Source organism: Prionailurus bengalensis, chromosome C2, assembly GCF_016509475.1.
Source record: "Prionailurus bengalensis isolate Pbe53 chromosome C2, Fcat_Pben_1.1_paternal_pri, whole genome shotgun sequence".
NCBI classification, from domain to species: Eukaryota; Metazoa; Chordata; class Mammalia; order Carnivora; family Felidae; genus Prionailurus; species Prionailurus bengalensis.
The window spans coordinates 114124768-114139899 of record NC_057350.1 but is presented as its reverse complement, the minus strand read 5'-3'; the positions used below and the strand labels follow the sequence as shown (position 1 = coordinate 114139899).

The 15132-nt window shown below is 40.4% G+C and overlaps 1 non-coding gene across 1 annotated transcript; it reads right to left on the bottom strand.

The window, feature by feature from the left end:
* Positions 1 to 12193: 12193 nt before the first annotated feature.
* Positions 12194 to 12357, bottom strand: LOC122492527. Its single transcript, XR_006299699.1, has one exon. It is a non-coding gene; the product is annotated as a U1 spliceosomal RNA (small nuclear RNA).
* Between the last annotated feature and the right edge of the window lie 2775 nt (positions 12358 to 15132).

The window sequence follows — 15132 nt, the reverse complement described above, 5'->3', positions numbered from 1 at the left end:
CACTTAACTTTTACACCTTTATAAGGCAGGGACTATCATTATCCCTGCTTTACAGATGAAGAAACTGAGGCATAGAAAAATTAAAGAACAATTTCACACAACCAGGAAGGGGTAGAGCCAAAGATTCAGGCCCAAGGGGTCACCCTGAGAGTTCATGCCTGTGGTATAGGAACCAGCAGCATAGACACCACCTGGGAATTTGTTAGAAATGCAGAATCTCCGATCTCCACCCCAGACGTGCTGAACTGGAATCTGCATTTTAACAAGATCCTCAGGTGATGTACATTAGAGTTAAGAGATTCTGTTCTTCGCCATAGTGGGGGTCAGTGAATTACATGGGATCTCTATGCTCTGAATTCTGGCACGTCCATAAACACCCTCGCCCACCGAGTTAAGTGAATGAGAACTTGGGGAGAGGATTCTTGGGCTGCTGTTTTGCCTCCTAGTTGTCTATACGGCCAATGAGAGGTGCTATGGGAGTCTTACTCATTTTATTTTGTAGATAACTTTTTTTGCTGTTCTAGAAGCATGTGAGATTTTTTTGAATCCTTAGAATTCAGGAATTTTAGCAGGATATGCCTAAATGTGTATGTTTTCTCATTAATCATGGCTGGAACTTGGTGAGCGCTTTCAATTTGCAGACTCAGATTTTCATTCATTGCAGGGAAATGTTCTTCGAATGTGTTTAATTACTGCCTCTCCTCCATCTGTTCCTTTAGCTCCTCTGGAGCACCTATTATTATTATTTGCTGGTTAGGTACCCTTGATGCCCCCTCCAAGTCTCTTACTCTTCCCTAATGATTTTCCTCTCTGTAATTTTTGCTCTGTGTTTTGAGATGACTCTTCAGTTTGTTTTGCCAGACCATCAGTAACTCTCCTTCAGTTTGTCTAGCAAAGTGTGTAGATGGGAAACCATGTTTTTAGCCCCAGAAAGTGTGTGTGTGTGTGTGTGTGTGCGCGTGCGTGCACACACACACACACACACAATTACTTGCACCTCCTGAAGTGCTCTTTCAGTGGTCAAATTTCCAGCTGTCTCTTCCAGAAGCTTGACTTTAGTGGATGTGTTCTGGTTGACCTGAGCTGCTTTCTTCTCTCCGACTGCTAGGCCACCTGGGAGGTGTGTCTGTCGCTTTTGTTCACTCCCTGAAGATCTTGTCTGGTTGTGCGGTGGTCTTCGGGGAAGCATCTCTGCAAGATGGAGCAGTCTTTTCTCCTATGAGGCTACAGTATAGAAGGCCCCTCGTAGATCACCTGGAGGAAGCATGTTTGCTCCCCCAGAGTCCTGCACTCTCCTAGCCTCTGGAGGAAGGAGGACTTTGCCTACTGGGTCAGTTTCCTTTAGGTCTCTTGGGAACCAAAGAAATGTGACCCACTTATGTAGGACCAAAATCATTGACCCCATCGGGCTACCGACCTCTGAGGCCAAAGACTTCACAGGCTTCCTTGCTTCGCACAAAGCTCCCAGGGATGGAGATTGTGGGCAAAAAGGATTCTCCAGCTGGCCTCCCCTGTCACCAAAATACAAAATTCTCTTTGCTGGAATTTTTACAAAACCTAGAGCCTCCTAAAGCTGTTTGTCTCAGGAGAGGCAGACAGATTGCAGTTAAGAGTAGAGAAGAAAGGAGCCACGTCCTCTTCCTTCAGCTTCTCGTAATCCCATCTGCGCTCATCTTTGCCATGTTGTTCATGGCAAAACTACTCGAAATAACCAACCAAAAGGAAAATGACTAAACAGACTACAGGACCTCCATACATAAAATGCCGTCTCTAAAAGGAATATGTAAAATAACGTTCATGACGCATAGTACAAAGGGAGAACCAGAAGCTTTAGAACGTAATGAATTCTATGATCCCATTTTAGAAATACTCTCTGTGTACATATATACACTAAGATTTTTTGATTGCAGGTAACAAAAGCTAGCTTTGTCTAGCTTGAGCAAAAGAGAAGATAAAATTGTGTTTTGGATGAGTGTTGAGATAGCTAATGGATTGGTGGCTAATGTTGGACCGCTTAGGTTCAGGAATGGGCAAGAAATGAACCAGAACCATATCTTCTCCTCAGTATACAGATCTCTTCTACCACTGAAGTGGCCCAGCTCCCAACTCCCGGACTCCCTGATACTCCATGAGACAGAGATAATGTCACCGTCTTGGCTTAGATCGCATGTCCATTCTGGGATCAATTAGCCATGTCCGGGAAGGGCAGAAAATGTGTGGAATATTCCACAGACTCACCTTTCCATATCTTGAGTCATTCTCAAAGAGAAGAACGCTACCAGAGGCCTAGCAATCACCACACAAGGATTCCAAAATGTTTTATAAACGCATGCACACGCGGCCGCACGGGCACACACCCACATACACACACGCACACACACATCGAAATAACTATCATACTGTTACTTCTAAAGGATTGGGATAGATATGTGGAAGGGATGAGAATGGCAAACTTTTTCTCTTGTTCTTAAAATACTTTAATAATCTTAGAATTTTACAGTGAACACTATTACATAAAATGGAAGGAAAAATGAAGAAAGGCAAGCAGGCAGGTAGGCTCTCCACTTGGCTTAGGTTTCTCATAGTTTGAAGGCTGGTTTCAAGAGATGGGAAACGGACTCTGCTGTTTTTTTCTAAAGCCTAGAATTAAAAGTTTCAGAAAGTCACTTCTGTATTCATGGGGTAAAGTCAGTGATAAAGACAGCCCAGATTCAAGTGGAAGGCAAGTAAGTTCCACCCCTTGATGAGAGGAACAACGTACATACAGGAGGGGAAGAGTTAATGGTGGCCATGTTTGTGGACTAGCCACCACACCCATACAATGCAGTGAGACTCTGTAGACATTCTATAAATACTTGACATTGGTGATGTCACAGTTCTGGTTCCAATTCATGATAAAAGCATCTTGCCTCCTTATGTCCTAGGAAACATCCCACCCCTTCAGATTACCAGCTAGCAAATACTTCTGAACAAATCTCGAAAAATTAATTTTGATTTACCTTCTTAATTATACATTTACAATGTAAGAGCTTTTGAATCGAATGAATAAAAACTGAGAGATCCTTTTAGCGTCCATTTGCTCCTTATCCCATTATTTATCCCACAATCTGCCCACTACCTCTTAGAAAAAAACTTCACAAATATTCTGGGTTTCTTTTTCCCCATTTACATTATACCCAGATTCCCCTATTGTTAACATCTTATATTAGTATGGTACATTTGTTATAATTAGCAAAACAATATTAGTGTGGCCGTTAAAGTCTGTAGTTTGCTTTCCTTAGTTTTTTTTTTTAATGTTTATTTATTTTTGAGAGAGGGAGAGAGTGCGCACAAGTAGGAGAGGGGCAGAGAATGAGGAGCAGAGGATCCTAAGCAGGCTCCACTCTGACAGCAAGAGAGCCTGATGCAGGGCTTGAATTCATGAACCCTGAGATCATGACCTGAGCTGGAGTCGGACGCTTACCCAACTGAGCCACCCAGGTGCTCCCTGCTTTCCTCACTTTTTATCTCAGTTTTTTCTGTTCTAGGATCCCATCCAGGATACTACATTATATTTAAGTGGCATGTCTTTTGGCTCCTCTGGGCTATGACAATTTCTCAGACTTTCTTTGATTTTGCTGATCTTGACAGCTTTGAGAAGTACTGGTCAGGTACCTTGTACGATGCTCCGTACTGACATTTGTCTGGTATTTTTCTCATGATTATACAGGGCATGGGATTTAAGGAGGAAAACCACAGAAGAAATTCCATTTTCCTTAAGTCACAAAATTGTACATCCTATAAACAAGACCTATCAGTGTTGGTGCTGACCTTTATCACTTGGCTGAGGTAGTCCTTGTCAGATTTCTCCACTGTAAAGTTACTCCTCTCTTCTGACTCCCCTTCCACAGTGTGCCCTTTTTTTTTAAATTTTTTTTAACGTTTATTTATTTTTGAGACAGAGAGAGACAGAGCATGAACGGGGGAGGGTCAGAGAGAGAGGGAGACACAGAATCGGAAACAGGCTCCAGGCTCTGAGCCATCAGCCCAGAGCCCAACGCGGGGCTCGAACTCACGGACCGCGAGATCGTGACCTGAGCCGAAGTCAGCCGCTTAACCGACTGAGCCACCCAGGCGCCCCCACAGTGTGCCCTTTGTAAGGAAGTTACTCTGCATTGCCTGCACTCAGGAGAGGGAAGTTATGCTCCTCCTCCTAGACAGAAAAGTGTTACATAAATAATTTGGAACTCGTCTGCATAAGAGATTTGTCTCTTCTCTCCCTTTATTTATTTATTTATTTATTTATTTATTAAATCATTTATCTATATCAGTATGGACTCATGGATATTTATTTTGTACTTTGGACTCTAATCCAATACTACTTTATTTATTTGCTCAAATTGTTCTGGTTTTGCCCAGTGGGAGCTCTGTACTTGGCTTCTGTGTTTCTTTAACATGCCCCCAACAATGGTTGTGTTTTTTTTCTTTGAGCGCTTCCTTGAGTTCTGGCACCTCAGGACGCTCTGGGCTCATCTTGTATATTTCCTGTGCCAGTCTTAGAATTCCCTATTTTTCTGAGGAGCCCTGGTCCCTTTCATTGAAGAATTATGTCAGAAACAAAGATTCTGATGGTGAATATTCTTTTCTAAAGTGCAAAGAAAAATTCCCTAGCTTAATATGGTTTATCCCAGGCCGAGCCAGTGCCACTTAACCAATGTTGGTTGGCTGACCCTTGGCCACCTGGTTTCTTACACAGATAAAACTTATAGGAGCTTCTCCTCTCCCTTTCTTCCCGTCCAATTTATATTTTTAAAACTTCTATTTGAAGACATGTTATTTTAAAAGCTTGGAAGGTTACCTGAGTATAGTGAATTAATATGTAACTTTTGAGGAGACCTAAGGTGAGGTAGCAGGAAGAAAATTGGGCATTACAGAAACCATTTACATTTTCTGTCAAATACATCATCAACCTGCTTCAGGTTTCCTGTAGAGAGCAGATACAAATCCGTCCTACACTGCTCCTATGATTGTGTGGGGCAGTTTGACCTCATTAACACACAGATCCCTAGAATTATTCCATTTATAACATTAAAAAATGTTACATAGAAAGTTAACCTGATAAAATCAAGCAGTAAAAAGTCTAAAGAATAGTTCTTAAATAGATCCCTATGAGGGATCTAACATTAGATTAGAAATATAAGTTCTAGGGAGCACCTAGGTGGCTCAGTCGGTCAAGCCTCTGACTCTTGGTTTCTGGTCAGGTCATGATCTCATGGTTCATGGGTTCACGCCCCGAGTAGCGCTCTGCGGTGACAACATGGAGCCTGCTTGGGATCCTTTCTCTCCCTCTCTCTCTGTCCGTCCCCTATTCACGCTGTCTTTGTCTCTCTGTAAATAACTAAATAAACTTTAAAAAAAAAAAGAGGGGTGGCTGGGTGGCTCAGTTGGTTAGACATCCATCTTTGGCTTAGGTCCTGATCCTCAACATTCCCCAGTTCGAGCCCCACATTGGGCTCTGTGATGATAGCTCAGAGACTAGAGCCTGTTCTGGATTCTGTGTCTCCCAATCTCTCTCTGCACCTCCTCACTTACACTCTGTCTCCCTCTGTCTCAAAACTGAATACACATTTAAAAAAATTTTTTTAAATAAATACAAAGAGGGTCGCCTTGGGTGGCTCAATCTGTTGGGTGTCGGACTTCAGCTCAGGTCATGATCTTGCTGTCCCTGGATTGGAGCCCCGCATTGGGCTCTGTGCTGACAGCTTGGAGTCTGGAGCCTGCTTCGGATTCTGTGTTTCCCTCTCTCTGCTCCTCCCCTGCTTGCACTCTGTCTCTCAAAAATAAATAAACTATAGATAGATAGATAGATAGATAGATAGATGTTCTAATGCAGTGGTCTGTGCCCATCATAGCATATGCCATGGCGTCTCACCATCTAATATACCACAGGATGAGGAGAACCTTATGGGACTTTTCCTGTGAAACCATCCCAGACTTGTCATTTCTTATGTCAGTGACCATGACCTGACCTCCTCCTTTTGCTCCTATCAGGCAAACACCCTTGGCTCTCTTTCCAGCTGACCAGGGCTGTCCTGTCACTTTCTTGTTTTTCCACCAGTATTGTCCAGGTGGTAGTGTCATCTTGCTTATGATTTGCCACACGGTGTCTTTTCCGTATTTTGGCATGCCCTCAATTTCAACTTCCTTCATGGAGCTTAAGCAGATGAAATGCAGTTAGGGAATACATTCCCAGCAAGAATCTCCCACAGTTTTCCTTGATTCAAGTTATAAAGAAAAGAAGCACAAAATGGAAAGAATATATCCTACCCTCAGTGAAAACTAGTTTTCTTTCTTATCAGAATGTAAACAGGTGGGATCATGTGCGTAAAGGCAAATAAATGGGCTTTTAAAGTCAGTAGAACTAGACTTGAATCCTGACCCAACCGTTGACTGACTGTGTGATCTTGGGCAAATTATGTACCTCTCTGAAGCTCATTTTTCTTATCTATAAAATTGGAATAATAGCATCCGATCTCACATGTGACTACAAAGTTGATTATTTAAGTCACATAATAAATGCTAGTTCCTTCCCCCTCCTCCTTTCTAAGAAATTCTATGTGGGAGAAAATTTCTCGCAAGTTACTCAACCTTTGGTACCACCCTACAGCCAAGTATTTCTAGTCTGTAGTAGGAGGCACAGAAAGACAAAAAACATCTGCTTTAGGGCTGAGGAAACTTTGATCCCCAGAGTGCGATGACTTGACCAAGGTCAAGCCACAAAAGACTAGGATGCTATTCCAGAAGTCTTCCCGTTCATTCATGGAATATTTACTGAAAGTCTATCATGTAGCACATACCATGCTAGGCACCAGAAGTATAAAACTGGAAAAGGCGTAGACTTCAGAATCTTCTAAGAGAGATTAACACATTCAGCAAACCATAATATGATGTGATGTGTGCTAATATCCCTCCTGTGGAGGAAATATAAGAGCCCAGGGCTGCTTCTGTACCAGAATATGAATGTGAAAGTCAATTGAAAGAGGCTGTAGAATGCTTCAGGTTGAATCGTAATGGAAGGGAAGTGACTTTTTACAGTTTCCCCTTACCCTAAAGCTTCATTCATTCCTCTACTCTTTCATCCAACAGGCATTTATAGAAGACCCACTGTGTGTATGACGTTGTCCATGGAACCAAGGATGTAGACATGAACACAGTAAGATCACTGCCTCAAAACTCAGAAATTAAAGAAATGTAAGTTGACAGCTTTCTGGCTCTTTGACATGTATGCGTTTTTTTTATTTTTTTATTTTATTTTTTTTATTAAATTTTTTTTTCAACGTTTATTTATTTTTTGGGACAGAGAGAGACAGAGCATGAACAGGGGAGGGGCAGAGAGAGAGGGAGACACAGAATCGGAAACAGGCTCCAGGCTCCGAGCCATTAGCCCAGAGCCCGACGCGGGGCTCGAACTCACGGACCGCGAGATCGCGACCTGGCTGAAGTCGGACACTTAACCGACTGCGCCACCCAGGCGCCCCTGACATGTATGCGTTTTAAAGAAATCCTAGGAATAATGTAAGCTTAAATGTGATGTGTTAACGCAGGTACTTAAAGAAAGTACCACAATGAAAACTATATTATTTCAAACATGTATCTTCAGTATAGAGGACTCTCCTCCTCTGAAATGTAGGAGGGAACGGTGATTCTTAAAAGTTGGTCAAGCTTCATATTTATTCTCTCGCTATCATGAATAAGCAGTCTGAATTGCCATGGTTGAGAATTGATTTCTAATGCACGTCAGCATCATTGCAGTTAATTTTTGAATCTCAAATCTTTTCTCTGACCCTGAAATAGAAATGACAAAGTTGACATGCACACATACATATGTATATGTATCTATAGGTACATGTATCTGTGTGTATATGTATTTGTGTATAATATAGGTTATAACATATGTATACAATTATATAAATAATTTTTTTTACCAACTCGTACTAACTCAGTTAGTTTACCACTGTTAAAATGCAATCACAAAGTTATCAAATTGATGTAACAAAATCAATATCTATTAATGGGTTTTTTTGGTTTGTTTTTCCTTGCATCTTCTAAACCATTTTCTCTTAAAGTAAGCCAACTTCTCAAATGCGAGGGTGTTAGTGTCAGCACATAACAGAACTGATGGCCTAATCAATTTTTTTGCTTTTTAACATTATCTACAAGGCTTAGGTCAACATTATTTATTCATTTTTATTTGGAACCAGCTTTGTGGAACTTTACTGAAGGGATGCGAGCTACTATTTTATTTCTATAAATATCTGCTGGTAGTGGGTATAGCCTACAGGACAGAAGTGCTGCTTTCAAAGATTTATAATGACCTCAATTACAATACTTTAAAGAAAGGAAGTGGAGAGAATCATAAATACTCTATGGATGCCTTTCCTCCAAGCCTTGTTAAGGTCTCTCTTCCCCAGGACATCTCCAGTCTAGCACTCAGTCAGAAAGAAGAAGCCGTGTTCCTTCTCATAAATTCCCTTTTGCAATATCAAGAGATCGGTGATGGATGGTAAAACTGTCAAAACAATTTATGGTAGAAAAAAACTCCTTTTTAGAGCACAATGTCTCCATACAGTATTTCTGTAGCCTAATCTGAAATTATCCATTCAAGTCATGATGCCTCTCTACCTTAAGAGAATATCACAGCACACTCTAAGCTCGGATTTTAGGCCATCCAATTTTGATATAGGAAATGGTGTTTGTTAGACATAATGTCTTTTCCAGGGAAGGTTGATCACAGGAAAATCTTTCTTAAGTAAACGCTCCAGGGAATGGCAAAAATCGATTGCCTTATAAAAAAGGTCTTTCCCTAAAGGTCAAATCCACTTTCATGATAAAGTGCAGGGAGTTATTTATATAGAGTAGCTCAAAAGTAGTGAGGTATGCCATAGCTCCTCCCTCCCCCCTTTACTTATAATGACAAAGCCACATGTGAAATCTGTTCCTCTTTCTTTTTTAATTCTATTTTTAAGTAACCTGTACACACAATGTGGGGCTCAAACTGACAACCCCGAGATCAAGAGCCACGTGCTCCATCGACTGAGCCATCCAGGTACCCCTGAAATCCATCGCTCTTGAGGCTTATGTATAAATGCAAAATAATAAAACTGCTTTCAGATCAAACTCCGTCAGAGATACTAGCACTATTGAAATGGAAGCATGAGTTCCATCTTACTTAACGTACTAGTATCTCTTAACATACTCTGTTCATCTCAGTGCACTATAATACTCTAGTACTTCCTACTGTTAAAAAAAAGTGAGAAAAAAATGTGACATTTATATTATTGTCTCTTTTTTCTTCTTAAATTTTTCAAAAATATTTATTTTTGAAAGAGACAGAGACAGAATGTGAGTGGGTTAGGGGCAGAGAGAGAGAGGGAGACACAGAATCCAAAGCAGGCTCCAGGCTCCGAGCTGTCAGCACAGAGCCCAACCTGGGGCTCGAACTCACGGGCCGTGAGATCAAGACCTGAGCCGAAGTCGGATGCTCAACCAACTGAGACACCCAGGAGCCCCAATCTCTTTTTTTTCCTTGCATCTTCAACTCTCTTCATATTATTGCAGTTTCTGGCTCACATGCATTCCACTGAATATCGAGTAGATAAGAAAATATCTGCGTGAAATACAGAATAAGGAAATACTTCATTGAGATGTAGGTATCTTGAAGTACTCCACTAATCCTAAATGTTATTGTAATTCTTTCATTCATATTAGGGTAACAGAATAGGAGTTGAAGTAGAATAAAGTTGGCATCCTTTTGTGCCAGTTAACAGCATTTGGAAAGATTCATGCCGTACCCAGCAAGGCCTCCTACTCTGATTACTTATAAACCTATCTTTGAGGAGCAACTGCTGCCACAGATCATATGGTCTTTACAGCTTTGATTTTTTGGCTCCAAAACCAACAAGATGTTTTTTCTCATACAGAACCATCTCCTCGTGCATCATAGCAAGCCAGTGTGATATGCTCGCTACTATGCTTTTATGATGTGAGCATGCGGGGGCATTATTTTAATTCCACTCTCAGAGCCCTTCTACCTCTGAAACAATTAACAAGAGAGCAGTTGCTCAGTGACTTTCCATTTCTTTCAAATGATCACATATTGTGAGGTGTCTGGCTAGCTCAGTTGGAAGAGCATGCGACTCTTGATCTCGGGTCATGAGTTCAAGCCCCGCGTTGAGTGTAGAGATTACTAAAAAAAAAATCAACTCAAATGATCAGATTGGAATTCAAGTCGACCGACATACTTGCTCTGTGCCAGATGTTCCCATGGAGCCCTCTGAGCAGAGTGCAAGAACTTTACCACCCCAAGCCTGGGCATCCATCCCTCTTTGAAAGCCCCATTCCTATTGCCTCAGTCTTGAGCCCTGACTAAGCCTCTCTTCTGTGTCTTTACACTCAAGGTCACATCTCCTCTGACTCCTCCCAGAGGGACTAGTGTCTTCTCACCCACCGGAGACTTTAAATTCTTTGGGAAGAATAACGTACCCAGGCTGTAACCAGGACACTCAAGAGCTTCCAACAAATTTTGGGGCCCCCTAATCCCTCCATTCCACACCCCCCTGTAATCCTTACTCAATATGCAGCTGTAATTTCTTCTGGTCGTGTCTGTTCTGTCCATCCTGCTCTGGATTTCTGCTTCACACTTCTTTCCTACCTCCCTCAACAACCTTGTTCTGGTGAACAAAATCCCCCATATCCTCATTGCGTCCCTAAAGACTCCATCTGATATCCTTGAGACCAGCCTCATTTTAAAGGATATTATTTGTCCCTCAGGCTGTAGCCTGGCTAATGGAGGCTGCCTGTCCTACAAGTCCTCCAGAGTCTCTACACCATTCACTTCCACCCTCAGGGAAGATGGGTCCACCCTATCCCTTTGAGACTCTTGCCATTTGTCCTCTGGCCCCACTTTACTGGCTTCACCAGCTGCCTTACCACTATCCTTCTCACTGAAGGGTGCTCCGGTTTTATTTCATCATGATAAGTATATTCTTTTTTTTTTTTAAGTTTATTTCTTTATTTTGAGAGACAGAGACAGAGACAGAGACAGAGACAGAGACAGAGGGAGGGGTGGAGAGAGAGAAACCAAGCAGGCTCTGCACTGTCAGCATAGAGTCCGACGTGGGGCTCAAATTCACGAACAGTGAGATCATGATCTGGGCCAAGATTGAGAGTCAGACACTTAATAGACTGAGCCACCCACACATCCCAGTAAGTGTAGTCTTAATCCCCATCATTTATTTCACCCACCCCTTACCCACCTCCCCTCTGGGAGCCATTAGTTTGTTCTCTATAGTTAAGAGTCTGTTTTTTGGTTTGTTTCTCTCTCTCTCTCTCTCTGTGTCTCTCTCCCTCTCTCTCTCTCTCTTTGCTCATTTGTTTTGTTTCTTAAATTCCACACATGAGTGAGATTATATAGTATTTGGCTGACTTACTTCGATTAGCAATATACTTTCTAGCTTTATCTGTGTTGCAAATGGCAAGATTTCGTTCTTTTTTATGGCTGAATAATATTCCATTGTATCTATATGCCACTTCTTCTTTATTCATCTACTGATGGACGCTTGACTATTGTAAATAATGCTGCCACTATAAACATACGGGAGCATGTATCCCTTTGAATTAGAGTTTTTGTATTTTGGGGGTAAATACCCAGTAGTGTGATTCCTGGATCATAGGGTAGTTCTATTTTTAACTTTCTGAGGAAACTCCATACTGTTTCCCAGAGTGGCTGCACCAGTTTGCATTCCCACCAACACTGCAAAAGGGTTTCTTTTTCTCCACATCCTTGTCAACAAACACTTGTTGTTTCCTGTTTTTGATTTTAGCCATTCTGACAGGTGTGAGGTGATATCTCATTGTATTTTTAATTTGCATATCCCTGAGAATGAGTGATGTTGAGCATCTTTTCATGTGTCTGTTGGCCATATAGATGTCTTCTTCAGAGAAATGTCTTTTCATGTCTTCTGCCCATTTTTAAATTGGATTATTTGGTTTTGGGGTATTGAGTTTTGTAAATTCTTCAAATATTTTGGTTACTAACCCTTTATTGGATATGTCATTGGCAAATATCTTCTCCCATTCAGTAAGTTGCCTTATAGTTTGTTGATGGTGTCCTTCCCTGTGCAGAAGCTTTTTTTTTTCTTTTTTTTTTTTTTGCCAGGGGAAAGCGTGAACGCAGTCCCCCACTACCACAAATTATGCAGTCGAGTTTCCCACATTTGGGGAAATCGCAGGGGTCAGCACATCCGGAGTGCAATGGATAAGCCTCACCCTGGGAAAACCACCTTCGTGATCATGGTATCTCCCCTGCCAGGTAAGTATTGCAGAAGCTTTTTATTTTGGTGTAGTCCCAATAGTTTATTGTTGCCTTACCTCTAGACATATCTAGAAATGTTGCAATGGCCTATGTCAGAGAAAGTACTGCCTGTGTTCTTTTCTAGGATTTTTATGGTTTCAGGTATGACATTTAGGTCTTTAATCCATTTTGAGTTTATTTTTGTGTATGGTGTAAGAAATTGGCCCAATCTCATTCTTTTGCATGTAGCTGTCCAGTTTTCCCAATACTGTTTTTTGAAGAGACGTCTTTTTCCCATTGCATATTCTTGCGTCCTTTCTTGAAGATGAATTGACCATATAATTGTGGGTTTATTTCTGGGTTTTCTGTTGTGTTTCATTTTTCTATGTGTCTATTTTTGTGCCAGTACCGTACTGTTTTAATTATAACTGCTCTGTAATATCACATGAAATCTGGAATTGTGTGATACCTCCAGCTTTGTTTTTCTTTTTCAAGATTGCTTTCACTATTTAGGGTCTTTTGTGGTTCCATACAAATTTTAGGACTATTTGTTCTAGTTCTGTGAAAAATGCTGTTGGCATTTTGATAGGGATTGCATTAAATCTGTAAATTGCTTTGGGTAGTATGAACATTTTAACAATATTTGTTCTTTCAATCCATGAGCATGGAATACCTTTCCATTTGTTTGTCATCTTGAATTTCTTTCATTGGTGTTTTATAGTTTTCAGAGTACAGATCTTTCACCTCTTTTGTTAGGTTTATTCCTGGGTGTTTTATTATTTTTGGTGCAAGTGTCAGTGGGATTGTTTTCTTAATTTCTTTTTGTGCTACTTTATTATTAATGTACAGAAATACAACAAATGTCTTTTTTTCTTTTACATTTATTTATTTATTTTTGAGAGACAGAGACAGAGCACAAGTGGGGGAGGGGCAGGAGAGGGAGGGAGACCCAGAATTCAAAGCAGGCTCCAGGCTCTGAGCTGTCAGCACAGAGCCCGACGCCGGGCTCAAACTTATGAATCATGAGATCATGACCTGAGCCGAAGTCAGATGTTTAACCGACGGAGCCACCCAGGCGCCGCAAGAAACGCAACAAATTTCTGTATATTGATTGTGTGTCCTGTGACTTTACTGCATTCGTTTATCGTTTCTAGTAGTTTTCCAGTGGAGTCTTTAGGATTTTCTATATATAGGGTCACATCACCTGCAGATAGTGACAGTTTTACTTCTTCTTTAGCAATTTGGATGCCTTTTATTTCTTTGTCTTGTCTGATTACTGTGGCTAGCACTTTCAGTACTATGTTGAATAAGGTGGTAAGGGGATATCCTTGTCTTATTCTTAGGGGAAAAGCTGTCAGTTTTTCCCTATTGAGTATGGTGTTTGCTGTTGGTTGTTCGTATATGGTCTTTATTATGTTGAAGTATATTCCCTCCAAACTTACTTTGTTGAGGGTTTTATCATGAATGGATGCTACACTTTTGCCAAATAGTTTTTCTGCACCTATTGAAATGATCATATGTATCACGTTGATCGGTTTGTAAATATTGAACCACTCTTGCATCCCACTTTGATTGTGGTGAATGATTTTTTTAATGTATTGTTGGATTCAGTTTGCTAGTATTTTGTTAAGGATTTTTGCACCTATGTCATCAGAAATATTGGCCTCTCATTCTCTTTTTCTGGTAGCATCTTTATCTGGTTTTGGTATCAGAGCACTATTGGCCTTGTAGAATGAATTTGGAAGCTTTCCTTCATCTTCTAATTTTTGGAATAGTTTAAGAAGAACAGGTATTAACTCTTTTTTAAATGTTTGGTAGTATTCACCTGTGAAGCCATCTGGTCCTAGATTTTTGCTTGCTGGAAAATTTTTGATTACTGATTCAATTTCAATTCAATTGCTGGTAATTGGTCTGTTCAAATTTTCTATTTCTTCCTGATTCAGTTTTGGTAGGTTATATGTTTCTAGGAATTAATCCATTTGACTAGGTTGTCCAATTTGGTGTCATATAATTTTCCATAATGTTGTCTTATAATTCTTTGCATTTCTATGGTGTCAGGGGGTTATTTCTTCTCTTTCATTTCTGATTTTGAGTCTTCTCTCTCTTTTTTCTTTTCTTTTCTTTCTTTTTTTTTTTTAATGAGTCCGGATGAAAGTTTATCCATTTGTTAATCCTTTCAAAGAAGCAGCTCCTGGCTTTATTGATCTGTTTTATTACTTTTTTGTTTCTATTTTATTTCTGCTCTAATCTTTATTATTTCATTCCTTCTATTCATTTTAGGGTTTTTTTTACTTCTTTTTCTAGATTTTTTGGGTGTAAGGTTAGGTTGTTTATTCAAGATTTTTCTTGCTTCTTAAAGTAAACCTCTCTTGCTATAAACTCTCCTCTTAGAACAGCTTTTGCTGCATCCTCAAAATTTTGGACCATTGTGTTTTCATTCTCATTTGTCACCATGTATATTTTTATTTTTTCTTTGATTTCTTGGTTCTCCCACTCATTGTTTGATAGCAAGTTACTTAACCTTCATGTATCTGTGTTCCTTCCAGATTTTTTCTTGTGATTGATTTCCAGTTTCATAGCGTTCTAGTCGGGAAAGATGCATGGTATGACTTCAGTCTTTTTGAGACTTTTTTGTGGCCTGATATGTGGCTTATTCTGGAGAATGTTCCATGTGCACTTAAAAAAGAATGTGGAGTGCCTGACTGGCTCGGTTGGTAGGGCACGTGACTCTTTATCTTACGATAAAGAGTTTGAGTTTAAGCCCCACACTGGGAGTAGAATTTACTAAAAGAAGAAAGATT